At 38.9% G+C, this 15,250-nt stretch overlaps 1 pseudogene across 1 annotated transcript; it reads left to right on the plus strand.

Annotated features, from left to right (window-relative positions):
- Positions 1–1,868: 1,868 nt before the first annotated feature.
- On the plus strand, positions 1,869–14,810 carry LOC144628848 (uncharacterized; annotated as a pseudogene). Its single transcript, XR_013566293.1, has 9 exons — positions 1,869–2,202; positions 5,203–5,441; positions 6,064–6,184; positions 6,536–6,621; positions 7,918–7,974; positions 9,753–9,904; positions 10,267–10,306; positions 12,005–12,098; positions 12,617–14,810. The product of XR_013566293.1 is annotated as an uncharacterized LOC144628848 (transcript).
- The last annotated feature ends 440 nt before the right edge of the window (positions 14,811–15,250 follow it).

Raw genomic sequence — 15,250 nt, forward strand, 5'->3', positions numbered from 1 at the left:
AAAAAATCAGTCTCTCAGTTTTCTCTCAAACCTGAAATCATGACCTTAAAACTACCACTTCAGCGCAACTTTTTTCAAGATATTTGGACTGGGAGCCCAAGCAAGAACTACCAGCTTTACAGCTTAATCGAAAAGGATGCCGACAGATTTTATCACCTCTGTCAATGCAAAGGCCTACGACGTGATTCTTGTCTCAAAAACTCCTTTGGCCATCCCAATAAAATGTTTCGTTTCCCATCGCCCCGTCTCTTGTGATGGTGGGTCGGTCGGTCGGGGAAAAAATAAAAAAATAAAAAAGAATAAACACTTCAAGGGTTCTGGGTTCTAGAGAAGCCCGGGCTGTTTAGTAAGGAAGCCTGATTACAAAGTCAACTCAAAAACGTGGTCTTTTCGTTCGTTATTCCTTAATAGTCTATAAATAACGTAGTGTCAATAAATAACGATGTTTATTAAAGACAAAGACATCACATCATACCAACTGTTGTTAATAAAACAAGATCATGTGTTTGTAAATTGAAGTTCTTGCTTCTTTGACGAGTGAATCTAGCATTTTCTTTTTGACTTTTCGAAAAAATGGGTCGGTCGGGCGATGGGAAACGAAACATTTTATTGGGATGGCCTTTTGAATTCTCCTTTCTTCTTGACAAAAATGAAAATGAAATTTTATCAAATCATCTCATGCTTCATGTCCAGCACGTAGGCAAGTCTCAGTCGGAAGTGGACTGATCGAGTGTTTTATGTCTTTTATCTGGTCGAGTACAGTGTGTCTGAAATCACGCTTTGTCCTTGGACATATGAACTCAGTATCTTTTGCAGTTTTTGTCTTCGAGACCTTGTGAAATGAAGAGAGCACAAATTAAATGTTAAATTTTCTTTGGAGACTGAAGATAAATTCTGCCTAATTATTCTCTTCACGTGTTAATGTAAATCTACAATTACTGTTGAAATGTCATTAACTCCAAGAACAGCAAGCGCGTTTTCATGTTTTTGTGTCATCTTTACTCACAAAATACTTGCGGGCGTTCAGGGATGAAACGTCATCATTTCCCAACGATTCCATGCGGTTCTGCACAAGCAAATCGAGATTTTATTTGGTATATTAGAACTTATATTCTGACTGTAAGTACTTTTTTTATATACGCGCAACCTTCAATGATTGCCTCCTTGGGCTTTCACCTTTTGGGCAAAAGCCCTGCGGGGACAAAAAGACGTTTTACACAGGTCACGAAAAAAGTATAATTCAACTTTTCTTCTTACAAAAAGCTTTAATGTATAAATATTGTGATTGAAAATTTAAAGCTGTTAAGTATGGAACCACTATTGTTATTGAATGCCCGAATGCTAATTGCTGTGCATTTATAGACCTTTATAGCCTTAGGCATGTCCAAGAGTTATATATCATGCTTGCGGCTTTCTGTAGAATGTACTTTACATCACAAACAACTCTCCGAAGAGCGATATTGCTAATAAAATATCCTTGTACCCTCTGAGAAATGTGCAAGAAACGAATTACTCGAGCTCATTTGAGTAAATCTATGCCAAAAATAGTTATCGGTAAATAAATCACTACTTGTCATTTATCTTGCGGAAATTAATCGTAATATTGAATGTTTCGAAAATATTATTGGAACAAAGAATATTACTCAAGCACAATAAGTGAACAAAAACAGTGACGTTTCGAACTCTGAGTTGTCGGCTGTAATTTTAAGCGATAAGATGTCAGTTTGAATAGTTAGGCGACAAGGTGAACCGACTCAATTGAAAGCCGAGTGCCCTCCTTCCTTGATAACAGCTTTACCAGCTCTGGATACTAACGGCCAGCCCGGAAAGCTCATATGATATCAAGCCTCCGTCTTTGTATTGGAGACATGAAGATATCACTCACGAAGGTCTTGATAACGCTCTTACTTTACATCGACGTAACGTTCCCAGAAAGAATTAAAATTACCAGGTCTATACCAGAAAGGGATCCTGAATACTGGGAAGACGTTGTAGATTCGTTTCACTTACCTCAGTCAGTATGTCATGACGAAAGCAGAGGAGATGGAAATTCCTGCGATAGATCTTGCGAAATTAAACAAGGCGCAGTGGCAGGAAGTGAAGTTCCTTACTCGTGCCGCTGTTCTGAGAAAAGCGCCACAGTAACGTATTTGAACAACAAATGGAGATGCCTGGAAAATAAAGTGGCGCGGACCCAACTTGGTGAGATTTTTGTTTTATTTGTAGGTACATGCACAAACACACATCCTCATAGTACTAGTGCCTCTGTTGAACACAAAGCCTTCGCGAGACTGCGCCAGGCCAAACTGACTCGCGTTTACTTACTTCCAATGTCATGTTCATTCAGCTCACTTAGGATCATTGTCCTTTCATTCTCGGAAGGATAAGAGCGTAGATGGATGATATTCCATTACTGACATGATCGTGAAATGATACTGATAACGAAAGTCTTGGGGAACTTGTTTGCTTTAGTAATTACTTAAAAATCTTTATTACGCTGAAAGCGAAATTTATCGCACTGCCGTGCGGAAGTTCATATGTTCTGTAACATGCAGCTGAATGTATGCCTCGTATTGACACTTCATTTATTTTGTATTTGTTAAGTCATCACAACCAAGACTGACTGAAAGCCATTATACATGAATATGTCCTTCGGTATGTTGAAAACCCCGGAAACTGAAATTAGAAGTTATGTTAAAAGTAGTCTGACAGTTTCGTACGTGGTAAAATCAGGATCTTTGCTTATGTCTCTCCACTGATACCGATGCTAGGTTGAAAATATAGTTCAGAATTTACCAGCGATTTTTCTAGCCATGTCAACGACTTAAAAACTATTTTGAAAACTTATTAAGCTCATAGTTGCTGAACTAATCTTTCTGCGGATAACGTTGGCCAATCTTTCACTTACTGACCAGGTCCTGGACAAATTCAAGGTTCAAACGAATTTTCTTAAGCTTAAAGTGGCAGCACCGTATTTCGTAAGATCGTCCGATCGACTTGTGAAATATTTCCGAAGGAATTGAAGACAGCTAAAGCCTTTATTGTATTCAAAACGTAGAAGGGTAATGATCCGTATAATCACAGTAGGGGGCAATATCTGTTCTATCAAATGCGTCATTGATAGCATAGTTATCTCTGGAAGTAATATTAAGGCAACGGTATGAAAAACATACACTGGGGTCAGCTATAAACTAAGAGGAATATATAATGACATATGATCGGGATGTACAGGCTGTGCGTCAGAAGATTTGGCCAATCTAGCTCTATGTAAACAATAGCCCTTACGACAAAAAATAGATGATTTTGGGATGGGATGATTTTGGGATGATTTTAGTTTAAGAAAATTCGAACATAATTATTGGCTGCGGTCACATCTACGTAACTAAAGTTTAACTATAGTTAGAGCTTTCGGTCGACTTTTCGGTCACACCAATGCAGTTAACTACGGTTTACGGTCGTTTCGAGACAAAGTCGTTTCGAGACAAGTCGAGGTCGATTCGAAACACATGTAAAGTCGATTTGAGACAAACTGAAATTGTTTCGATTCAGAGGAAAACTCGAGAAAAGTTCAGTATGACTGTTATAGTTTGGTAATTTTTGTTATCTCTGTAAAATAAACTAAAAATCGCGGAAGCGACTTCATCGATCGACGTAAATAAAATCTGCGCGGAGGCCATTGTGATAAGTTGTAATAACTTGTAACTCGGTAACTCTTGTTAACAGTCGTGATGTGATTTGTGTTTCTTGATCGTTGGCATAATTCTAAAGTTATAGAGGAAGTCTCAAAAATATATTGAGACAAACCCTTTTGTAAATAAACATGACCAAAACTCGGTCTCGTTTGTGTGTTTGTTTGGTTTTTTTACAACGGAGGTTTATGTTCGCTCGAGCAAGTGTCTTCGAAGGTTTGTTTGGTCATTGATATAGGTTTACCTTAATATATAGTAAAGTATTTTGTATATTTAAAGGACTTCAAGCAATGGAGCTTGTCTTGAATCGACTTTACAATATGTGTCTTGAATCGACCTCGACTTGTCTTGAAACGACTTTGTCTCGAAACGACCAGATACCTTAACTACAGTTAGTTAACTACAGTTAGTTCTGATTAGCCTTTGGATAATTTCGAATTAAAATTAGTTCATGACAGCCCTTGTTGTTGATCCTAGTTTTGTACGGCAACTCGGCGTCGTAGAAAAAAAAACTACATAAGGGAAAACTTCTAACGGATGTTAGACGCCAAAGAATTCAAGCTTTATTTTTGCTCACGTTGGTTATATGTAATTTCTTGACATGCTGTTTTCCTTTTTTCCTTCGCTTCATGCTTTATTTTGAGAATTTGTGTTCATCTCGCACATGCGGAAAGAATTGTCACATTTTGATTGGTTGTTCATTTGTAAACTTAACTTTAGTTAGTCTGCATTGTTTTGGATCACCGAGGCGTAAATTTTCTAACTATAGTCAGGGTGAACAGAGAAGCGGTCACATTATCAAAATAGCTAACTATCACGGTTATCCCTGTCTTGACTATAGTAAGTAGCCTTGATGTGACCGCAGCCATTGTATGTCAGTGGGACCACTCAAACCTTTCGCGGTCTAGCTGGCTGACAAGCTGACTTTATTCAAAATTAACGTGGTTCCCCTGTATTTAAATGTTGCACAGAGTGCTCTCACCGTTGATCGTTGTGTATCAGTGGCGTATTATTTTGTTGCTATATATCAGTGGCTATATTTTCTAATAGCCAATTGTAAGTAGTGTAGGTTTCGTTTTTAATTTTCTAAAGATTGTAATATGTTCTTATTTTTGTATCTATTGTAATGTTTGTAATGCGCATTTGATTATTTTATAGAAAATGCGCAATATAAATATTAAATATTATTATTATTATTATTATTATTATTATTATTATTATTATTATTATTATTATTATTATTATTAGTGGTGAAACGTTCCTATCCGGTCCTCAAGCCAACTGAACCCAAATCTGTCTGGTTATTATATCTAAGGGTTATTATATCAGGGTTACCCTTCGGAATTATTTTCGTTTATGTTGCTTAATTCTAAGAATATATACCTTATAGCGAACTAAGACGATTAAGGATGGTGATATACCAAGTTTTCATTCAAATTGAGCATACCTTAACCTTTTTTTGTAAATAACTTTTTCCAATTCCATAAGTTTGATTGTTTCCTTCAAACAATAGGCTGTGAGACTAATATCTTTTTTGATGGTGAGAAGAGGAATGATGGTTTACGCACGCTAAATACTGCTGAGGAGAGAGAAACAAAGCTAGAATCCCAGGCTAACTGCAAAGTAAACATCAGTTCTTCCTGGTACATTGGATGTGATGGGGAAAAGGTTCCTCTTGGTTCTTCCACTAATAAAACAATGAAAATTTTTCTTTTTGAATGGGATTCAGACGAGGAAGCATACTTTATAAAGGTGAGAATATAATTGTTTTGGTTTTGTTGGAATTTCAACTATTACTATTAACCTGTTAACATTTAATCAAGTTGTTTACATTTTTTATTCTAGAAGAACGAGCAAAATGCAGAATTTACAGCGCGCGGGTATTTTAAAAACAAATTAGAGTCGTAGTATGATTGCGTGGCGCTACTCATAATGAATTTAACATGTACAAAGAATAGATAACGATTATGGTGATGATGATGATTATTTTTAAAAATAAGATATATTTTTTTGGTAGAGGGGGGGGGGGGGGGTTGACGTCCGTAAGCTTCCGTAAGCGTCCGTTAAAGTTTCTTTGTAGACTGCGGGCAGTCTCGACCCGCGAGACTCAGCAGCGATGCAGGTTGCTGAGTCTCGCGCAAGATTTGATAAATACAACTACCGTGATTCCCTGCAGGCGCGCGCTATAGAGGGAATCGGGTATTAGATGAATTTATTAGATATATCAGTTTAGACGTTTTTCTGCGTATTTTCATGTTTTATATCGAATATGAGTTAACAGTCTTTCTCAGATTAAAAGAGTGATTTTTGTGATTTTAAATAAAGTTGATTTTCGTTCTTTTTGGCAAGAAAAATATTTCCTTTTACCTTTTAGGTCGTTGAGCCAATTAACATTTTCGTTGGACGAGTTATCAATCTAGGTATCAGCTGCTCCGAGCCAGGACCCAAAATCAAAGAAAGCTGTTTGCTATTCAAACTGGAAGGAAGCTTTACTTGTGAGTTAACGTGTGATTAAACTACGTAACGACATTTACTGACCAAAGTTAAAGATAGGGACAAACCTAATAACAGTCCGGCAGGGAGCGATTTAAAAGATCAAATGCTCCGACTGCCAAGCCCCTTACATCGGAGAGACGGTCGAAACTTCAACATCAGACTAACTGGACACAAATCACTTGCATACAGAAATCTATATATTGTTTTGGCAAATTGTCCCCTGCACTTACAACATTGGAACTTTTTAGTGCTTTTTATGAACGTGTTTTGGTTTTTAGTACGCTTAGAATTTTGGGTAAATGTATTAATCGCCATCTTCTTCCAGTATTAACAACTTTCTTCAATGGCAGGTCCTGTAAAAAGATCAACTAGTCCTATCTTTTCTTCAACTATTAATCCTACGACGTCCTCTTTGATAGTAACGTCGCTGTCTACGGTGAGTGCGGCTTATATGGATCGAGGGGTCCAGGTTAGCTCACCGGTTAGCTCAGTTGGTAGAGCGCCGGACTGCTGTACGGGAGGTCTCGGGTTTGAGTCCCAGACCGGACCAACCGTTCCTCAGGGTCTCAAAATAACTGAGTAGAATATGCTGCCTTTGCAATGACATCTGCAAATGGTTAGATATTCTAGTCTTCTCGGATAAGGACGATAAACTGTAGGCCCCGTCTCCTGCATCTACAGTGTTATGATCAACAGGGGACGTTAAAAAAAACCCACACACTTATCGAAAAGAGTAGGGCACGGAGTTCCCGGTGTTGTGGTCTATCTTTACGCATTGTGTTGTATACTGTGAAATGCTCGGTTTCATTAGCATATACTTGTTTGAGCCCTTACACGGCTCATAATACCGAGGGTAAATAAAGTTTCAGTTTCAGTTTCAGGTTCGAGTCCCAGCGGGGTCACTGTGTTCTTTGACAAGACGAGCTCTACTTGGGTTACTAGGGCCGGATTAGTAGGGTATTCTAGCAAAATGCTGGTGGGTAACCTGCGATGGACTAGTACCAGAAACCCATAAGGGTTGAAACGTGTAACTCCCTATGATTCGCATTGTACAAAGCGTTTGCACATTCGTCTACACTAAGTACCATATTTGGAAAATCACGAGAAACATTTAACCAATCAAAATTACTATATTTGGATTAAATTCACAGCCCGCGCTAGCTCGCGCTCGATGGCGTAATCTTGTTTTTGAACAAGCTTGGTTGAATAAAGTTAAATTTGGTTAAATTCTCCTGTTTCATCTTCATAAGGTAGTCTGGAGAACTGCGCTTCGATACACTTAATGAGTTTCTTTAGTTTCTGTAAGAAATTTACGGCGTTTAGGTCGAAATTCAAGCAACTTACCGCAAAACCAAAAATTATGTTGCGTGTGTCATTACGTGTATACAGCATTCGCGTACAAATTCTTCGTGTTTCCAAATATGGTACTTAGCAAAATGAATATTCAAACGCTGTGCGCGCGCGTTACACGTTTCAACCCTTATGGGTTTCTGCTAGTACCCCATCCAGGGGGAGTAGCTAGTTACTTTGCGCTACAAAAATGGGAGTTAAGGTCATTCCTCGAAAATAGAACATGAATTGAGACTATTCTCAAAGTTTAGCAGCTGATGTGTATTTAGGGTTGCATATACGGTTACGGTATGTACGTCTAAAAGTATAAGAAATAAACTCCTGAAAATAAAATAGCAAACAAAAAAGAAAAATTATTAGAAATCGATCCTTTTATTCGCAGGCGTATTCAGAGAAAGCTACTGTACCGGCAACGACTGGTCCAACTCAGCATACTCAGGTACGAGCTTGAAAGCCTGTACATATATTTGAGTATTCAGTGACGTGCGTTCCTGCTGCCGCCGGGCAAACTACAAGCTCGGGTTGAGCATGTGATAATAGCCTGTAGCCAGCGAGCAGGCTCGAGCTCCCCACCAGCTTGCTTCGCTCGCCGACTCCGGGGAGGGGGGGGGGGTACTCATAAAAGTTTTATACGGGGAGGCTCCGCCCCAAGTTCTAACCCCTTACCCTTTTATATACCATTTTGACAGAAATTGAACCCCTTTCGTATACCTTTAACTGAAAAAAAAGTACCCCTTTCATATACTTAAGAGACATGGCGCGGACTTAAAATAGGAAGTTTTCTTTTCATTTTTATGTAGCGCTTAATAATTAAAATAATACAGCCATAAATTGCGTCTGTTTGAAATATTTAATTTAAAGGCCATTAATTTTTAAATAGCCAATTGACAGATTTTTATACCCTTCCATATACTTAAACTCGTGAAATCCCTACCCTTTTATATACCTGAAGCCTGAAAAAGGTACCCCTTTCGGGCGGAGCCTCCCCGTATAGGCCATTTAATCACAGCTCTTGCGTAAGACTCAAAGTGAGCCTGCCCGCATGGTACACCAAGAATAGAAGTAATTTTACCAGGCGCTGTACGAGTGATTGCCCCAAGGAAAAAAGCGCAATGTACTAAAATTAGCTATAGGCCTTACCTCGTTTTACCATTTTCATGAAACAATAAGCAGGCGATGGATGTTATTTTAAACTGCAGGTTCTCCGCTCGGGGGAATACGTAAAGAAGAGAAGCAAGGATAAAATTCCCTTAAGTCATTGACCCCACAAGCATCCTGCTAACAAGATATCCTATAGCGGGAAGCCGCCGCTCACATACAAACTAATGGAATTTTGACTAGCCTATTTCGGCTAGTATCAACTTGAAGTGTTTAGTTTTTAAAGAAACTGTTGAACTGCGTCGGAGGGCAAGTGAAGTATTAGTAGATCATCACTGCACTGGAAGTTGATAAAGGTGAATAAACTGCCGCAGCGAAGTTTGGAAAACTGACGTTTCGAGCGTCAATCCGGCTTCGTCAGAGCTATCATCACGTGCGCGCATTGGAGTTTACAACTTACCTGTGTGAAGCAATTTAAAAAAGAAGCCAAGTATTCAATTTTTGCAAACGTGTTAAGTCATAAGTGGCGGAGCAAAAGGGGGCAGGGGGGAGAAGAAGAAGCCCCCCCCCCCCCAAAGGAAATTTTGAGAGGCTCAGCCCCCACGTTTTGGTGCCAAAATTACTACGAGCGCAAAAATAGTTTGTCAAGATATTCCGTCTCGTGTGTGAGTTTAAGCATCTTTAAAAGTCTTCGGGGAAACTTTGTTTATCTTTGGAAAAGTTCTTAAAAAAAAATCAGAAAACGTTCGTATGGCCTTCGAGCAGCAATTGGAGAATCCTCGGAAAACGTCGGTCTGAAAATTAAACTGTTCAGAAAACAAAAGGTTGCTTGGACGGAAAAATGTTGCTCCAGATATCGAAACCTGCCGAATATTTTTGGGGCAGTCTTATAGCCCCCTCCCCCACCACGTTCCAAAACGCTCCGCCGCCTCTGAAAGTAAAATGTCCGGGTAAAATGTGGACAAATATCAAAGAAATTCTTAAAACCATTGGAAAATAAGGAACTTTTTAGCTAAGTTTCGTTTGCACACGCAAAGCCGTTCTTCAAAACTGTCCTTATTACGGTCTTTTGGTCAAACTAGTCTAGTGATGGAAGTTTACGGTGTTTCTTGTTCTCAGGCCATCACTCAACCCAACTCAGGAAGAAGACAGAAGAATGAAGACGACAGCTCGTCCTCTTCGCTGGGTATTATCGCGGGCGTGACTGTCTCCATCTCACTCGTACTGGTGGTTATTGCTGCTCTTTTTATCTATCGATGTCGAATATCTAGGTAACCATTTTTGAATACTATCCACTGTTCATTAACAGTATTTAACTCCTTACCATGCAAAACACTTGCAGATCAAAAGCGTTTTATTAGAGTGGCTTTCTTATGATAAACCACTTTTCTGATATAACCGGCTCAAAACGGGTTTCTATGCTACTTATAAGTCTCCCCGGATATAAGCCCATCGAAAACCCCTTGATTACAAAGTTGTATAAGTCTTGGCCATGGGCTTATAACCGCATTTAACAGTATCGGATTATTAAGGTTTCGATCAATCTTCCCTTGAGTTATAATGTAAAGAATGTTCTAGTTTTGTGAGAACTTTTTGTAAATTTCGTTTTACATCAATCCATTGTTGTCCACAGAAAAGATGCCAATACAAGTACCTCTGGCCAAATAAATAAGGTAATAAATTAACTTTAAAGTGAATGAAACCAGGATGGACAAACAGTATACGCTTTACTGATCTTCGTATCAGTAGGCCTTTTGTTCAGCATACAATTTATATCAAAAACAAGATCAGCCGTCGGAGTAATGTAATGTGTTGTATTGTAAATAGCGCCCTTGTGTAAGTACTGCAGGGTTTTCGTTTGAGGCCGGAGGCCGGACGTATCGTCTGGTCGTTTCCCGTTCCAGGTCCGGTACTTTGATATCAATATTTAAGGTTTTTTTTACTTAAGCATCTCATGAACTTACTGACTAGAGGATAACAGAAACAATTTCGCAATGATTAACAACTGAAAATTCTGTTGTTGCCATTCTCCCTCGATCAACTGTCCATTTTCATTCAATATTTTACTTTTTAAAGAACACTTGAGTGAAAGCCGGCCCTGCCTGGGAAACTGATTTCTGGGTTCCAGAAACGCTGGAAACGGCGTTTCTGAGTGTTCTATCTTAAAAATTTCCTGCGGGGGGCACACCCCCAGACCCCTCTAGGTGCTTGCGCGGTGCTTTCACAACTATGTTCGCTACCATACAAAACTGTTGAAAACCCTGAAGTAGTGTAATGTAATGCAATGTCATGTAACTTCTTGTTTTTTTGTGTCTTGCAATAAAAAAAAAGATCAGCCATCGGTAGAGTCAGGTGACCAGTTTTAAAGCAGTGAACTCTTTCAAGACGGACATCTGTATAAGAAGGACACACTCCTATCAGCTGGAAAGAATTTATTCTTCCAACTTGGTTGAGCTCACGTTTATATGTAGCTAAACTCTTGTTAAGACGGACACCTCTACGACAGACAGCTAGAGCTGGTCCCGAGGGTGTCTGTCTTCGACAGAGTTCACTGTACAGTCAACTCTCTCAAGACGAATTGTATAAGACGGACTCTTCTATTAGCTGGAAAGTATTTATTGCCCCAACCTGGCCGAATTTTATATGTTTGTTTGTATACCTATACTCTCGTTATATTTAAGACGGGCATCCCTATAAGAGGGACAGCAAGAGAGAGCTGGTCCCAGTGTCCATCTAAGAGAGAGTTCACTGCCCAGGGGGGAGGGGGGTACTCCGGGATCCAAGTTACGGGGATGTGCGAAGGATTTTTTTGGGGTCGAAATTTTCGATTCCGGGATTTTTTTTGGGTAGGAGAATTTGGCAGGTATTTTTTTGGGTGACTTGATTTAAATAGGGGATTTTTTTGGGTATTAATTCAAACTAAAGTGCCTTGGCGCGGCCTTGGCAATTTAGGGGTAATTTGACTAGGGATTTTTTTGGGCGTTTTTTTGGTCCAGGGATTTTTTTGGGTAATGTCGGGAGACTTAGGGATTTTTTTGGGTCCTGAGTTTTGCCTCCATTCGATCATCCCCGTCACTTTAATCCCCGAGTACCCCCCCCCCCCCCTGGGGTTCACTGTAATCCAAAAGCTCTTAAGTCCAAGATGGATGTTACGATAGGAGGGAACGCCCTGGCAACAAGATCGCACTGGGATAAAATGATAGTATGATGGTACAAACGTGAAGCTTTGAAGTTGGATTGTTGCCAGTTTCGAACGTTCTTCCCAATGTCTTATTTGAACTATGTATTTCAGATCACTGTGCTGGCCAAAAGATTCTCCATGTTTGCTGTGGTAGACAATTTGATTGATTTCTTTTTCTTTGTTTCACTAGAATACAGTGACAAGCAAACCGAAGACAAAGTCAGCGTTTCAGCCGCAAGAACAGAATGGTTTTGTCACCAACAACGGCAAGGAACCGTTTGCATGTAGGCATCCATAAAATAAACTAGTTTTCATAGCAGCGCTTGAAACAACTTTCCTATTTAAGTTAATATTTGATCCAGGTAAACCGCTTTTAAGGCGATCTTTGATCGCACTGTGTAGGCATATTAAGGAAAAAACAATTGTATTCATAAAAAGTGTTTGCCTTCCCTCAAGTTATCCGCATTTAAAAGAATAATTTCCTATTAATAACATACTTATAGTCTAGCCTATTTTGTCACCGGTCCTAGCGCAAGCCAGGCGATACGTGATGACCCAATTAGAGGTTTCGAAGGAGAATTGGCCTACTGAGTATCCGCTTTATGCTAAATAAAAGTGCGGAGTTAAGCACCTGATTTTGTATTGATGAGATATCTGGCTGCTCGATCCGATCCTTAGCCTGGAACGGACGTTTCCTTTAAAAAAAGTCTTTTTATTGCTGGAGAGTTTTTGCTTTAATTATATCTCAATTATTCTACTGGAGGCATTTTAATTTGTGATGTGTACTTGTTTTTTTTTTCAGCAATTTATGCTCCAAACTATGATGTACCTCAGTCAAACTCTCAATCAGGCGGTTTATACGCCGTGCACAATATTTCCGACGGACACAATATCTTTGGGCCCAGAGACAGTCAGGAGGAAATGTCCCAGAATAATGGCCTTAGTGGTATAGACCAACCTGTGTACAATATCCTGGAGGACCTATCAGTAAAGGACTCCGAGGAAACTGTCAATAATGGCCTTTATGAACCAGAAACAGTGTACAACGTTCTGGAGGAACCTTATACAGAAGGCTCAGAGGGACCAGAATGGTATGGTTCTGTACCTATGGAGGGCCCAGTTTACAACACTTTGGAGGAACCTTATGCAGAAGGCTCAGAGGGACCAGCATGGTATGGCTCTGTACCTGTGGACGGTCCAGTGTACAACACTTTGGAGGAACCTAATCAATATGCTGATTCTCCAAGTACAAATGAGCCAGTTTATAATGTTCCATGACGATGCAGGACAAGCTGACAGTTATGGTCCCTCAGGTGTCCAAGACCCAGTGTATAACGTGCTGGAGGGTCCTGATTTTGATAAATCAAGCGAAGACGGCCTGTATTCGAACAGCTTGGAGGCTCAAGACCATGGAAGTAACATCCCAGTGTACGCAGTAGTCAATAAGAAAAAGAAATGACACCATAATGTACATCTTAAAAGGGACATACTTTCATTCATTACAAGCAGTAACAATTAATTTAGGAAGGGCTATGTCACAAAAAGTTGCAATGTACCATGTAAGGATGTTTTGTTTTTTAACTTTCAACAACATAGCATACGCAATGATGCTTTGTCACTCACTCGAGAAATTACTTACTTATATTGAAGGTTTATAAACCGGAATTGTAGTTTTTTTTTGTGCATGTAAAAAGGCAACCTTAACAAACAGGAATATAACCCAGAAACCTCAATTAATTAGAACTAATTTTCTTTAAAAACAGCTTGTTCAAATTAGTTTTAAAAAAGGCCTAAAGGATTATACTTGCTAATTAATTGCAGCTCTTTCCCTCATGACCTATAAGAATTTTTTAACATAATCAAATACAACAAGGTAATTTGTCGTTAATCATATTTATATCGCTATTTTTGCAGCTGTAATTGGACCTCCGCGGTGTTTGCCTATTTTTTAACTCTAATCATTCAAGTTATAACATAACTATAATACGTTTTTGAGCATTTCTTGATTAAGGTCCTGTAATTGTGTGAGTAATTAAATTTCATTTTAGTGCCAGAGGCGTGGGAAACTAACGTTTAGCTACTTATAATAAGTGATATGATAAGTTTCTTTAAGGATACGTACTTAGGAACCAAACCCTTTCCTAGCTAGTCATAATGGCTTGGCCTTTTCAAGCTACAAAAATTTTTTAGAGACGCTCATTGAGTCAAAGAAGAATACAATTATTTTAAAGTAATAATGACTTTTTCCTTGTCACTTATTTTATGTGTTCCCTGAAGGTTAAAAAAAGATAACTGGTGAATTCAAAGCATTTCATGCATTCAAAACAACATTAAGTTAGGGGAGGAAGAAATATTGGGCATAACTTTTTAATTTAAAGTAAGTGAATATAAGAAAAAGTGTCTCAACAATTTTGATTGTAGGTTTTACATTTGCAACAATTTAATCTTGAAACACAAAGTAGGATTATTTAGAAAGCTGAATTTTTCTTAGCGTGCGAGGCAGGAGTCTGTCGAGGGTCAAGGTTGTGAGGTTGTGGGGCAAACACGAAAGGATCGACGTTCAGTCATTGATTCCGGCCTCGTGGTCAGTCTTAATTAAGCTTCACACACTTGTGGGAGAGGGAGTGACAGAGGGTAGTACTCCTTTGTATTAGCCGCAGGGTCTAGTCTATATGCAGCTAAATGGATTTTGTGACCTTCTTGATTATAAGTGGACTCACGGTAGCTTTTTAAAGTGGCAACCGTCGGGTCAGAGGTAAAACAAAGAGTTGAGGTACACCAGGAAAATAAACGTTCCTGCAGATCGAAAGACAACATACTAAACACCCCAGTTAAACAGTTTTTCCTTTCCTCTACAAGGGTAGCCAACGGACCGTTTCTTATTCATTTGACGTCAGTCATGCTTCTCTCGAGCACTCTCTTGCTGTGCTTTTAGTCAAATATAAATAAAGGAAATAAACAAATCATAAAACAAACTAAATAAAGCAAATGATTTCACTTGACGGTTTTTCATAACATATATAATTGCTTCATGATTTGATTTCTGTACGTCATTCCTTTGGTTACTGTAGTTTTATTTGTTAGCAGTTTGCTAGTTTCTCTTTTACAACTATGTACGCTCTGCGGACCGTCGACTGAAATAAGGAAGTTTACAGCAACAAACCAAAGAGCAGTTAAATCCACATGCGCACCAATATACTTTATTTTTCTGAACAGCTTGTATAATTTAGAGGCTACATGAACTGTAGCTATAGCAGCTTTAATTTTGGTTGTATACTAAGAGATTACCACCTCAGTTCGAAGTTGTTTATAATTACTATTAGATACTTCAGAAAAACACCAAATATTGTAGATTCCACCAAAAGGCCACTTATCAGTATTGTAAGAGCAGCGCCGCTTTATTAGTCATGTTTTCGACTTTCAAATCTAAGAAAAC

The sequence above is a fragment of the Oculina patagonica genome, chromosome 10 (genome assembly GCF_052425735.1).
Source record: "Oculina patagonica isolate OP01 chromosome 10, crgOcupat, whole genome shotgun sequence".
Taxonomy (NCBI): Eukaryota; Metazoa; Cnidaria; class Anthozoa; order Scleractinia; family Oculinidae; genus Oculina; species Oculina patagonica.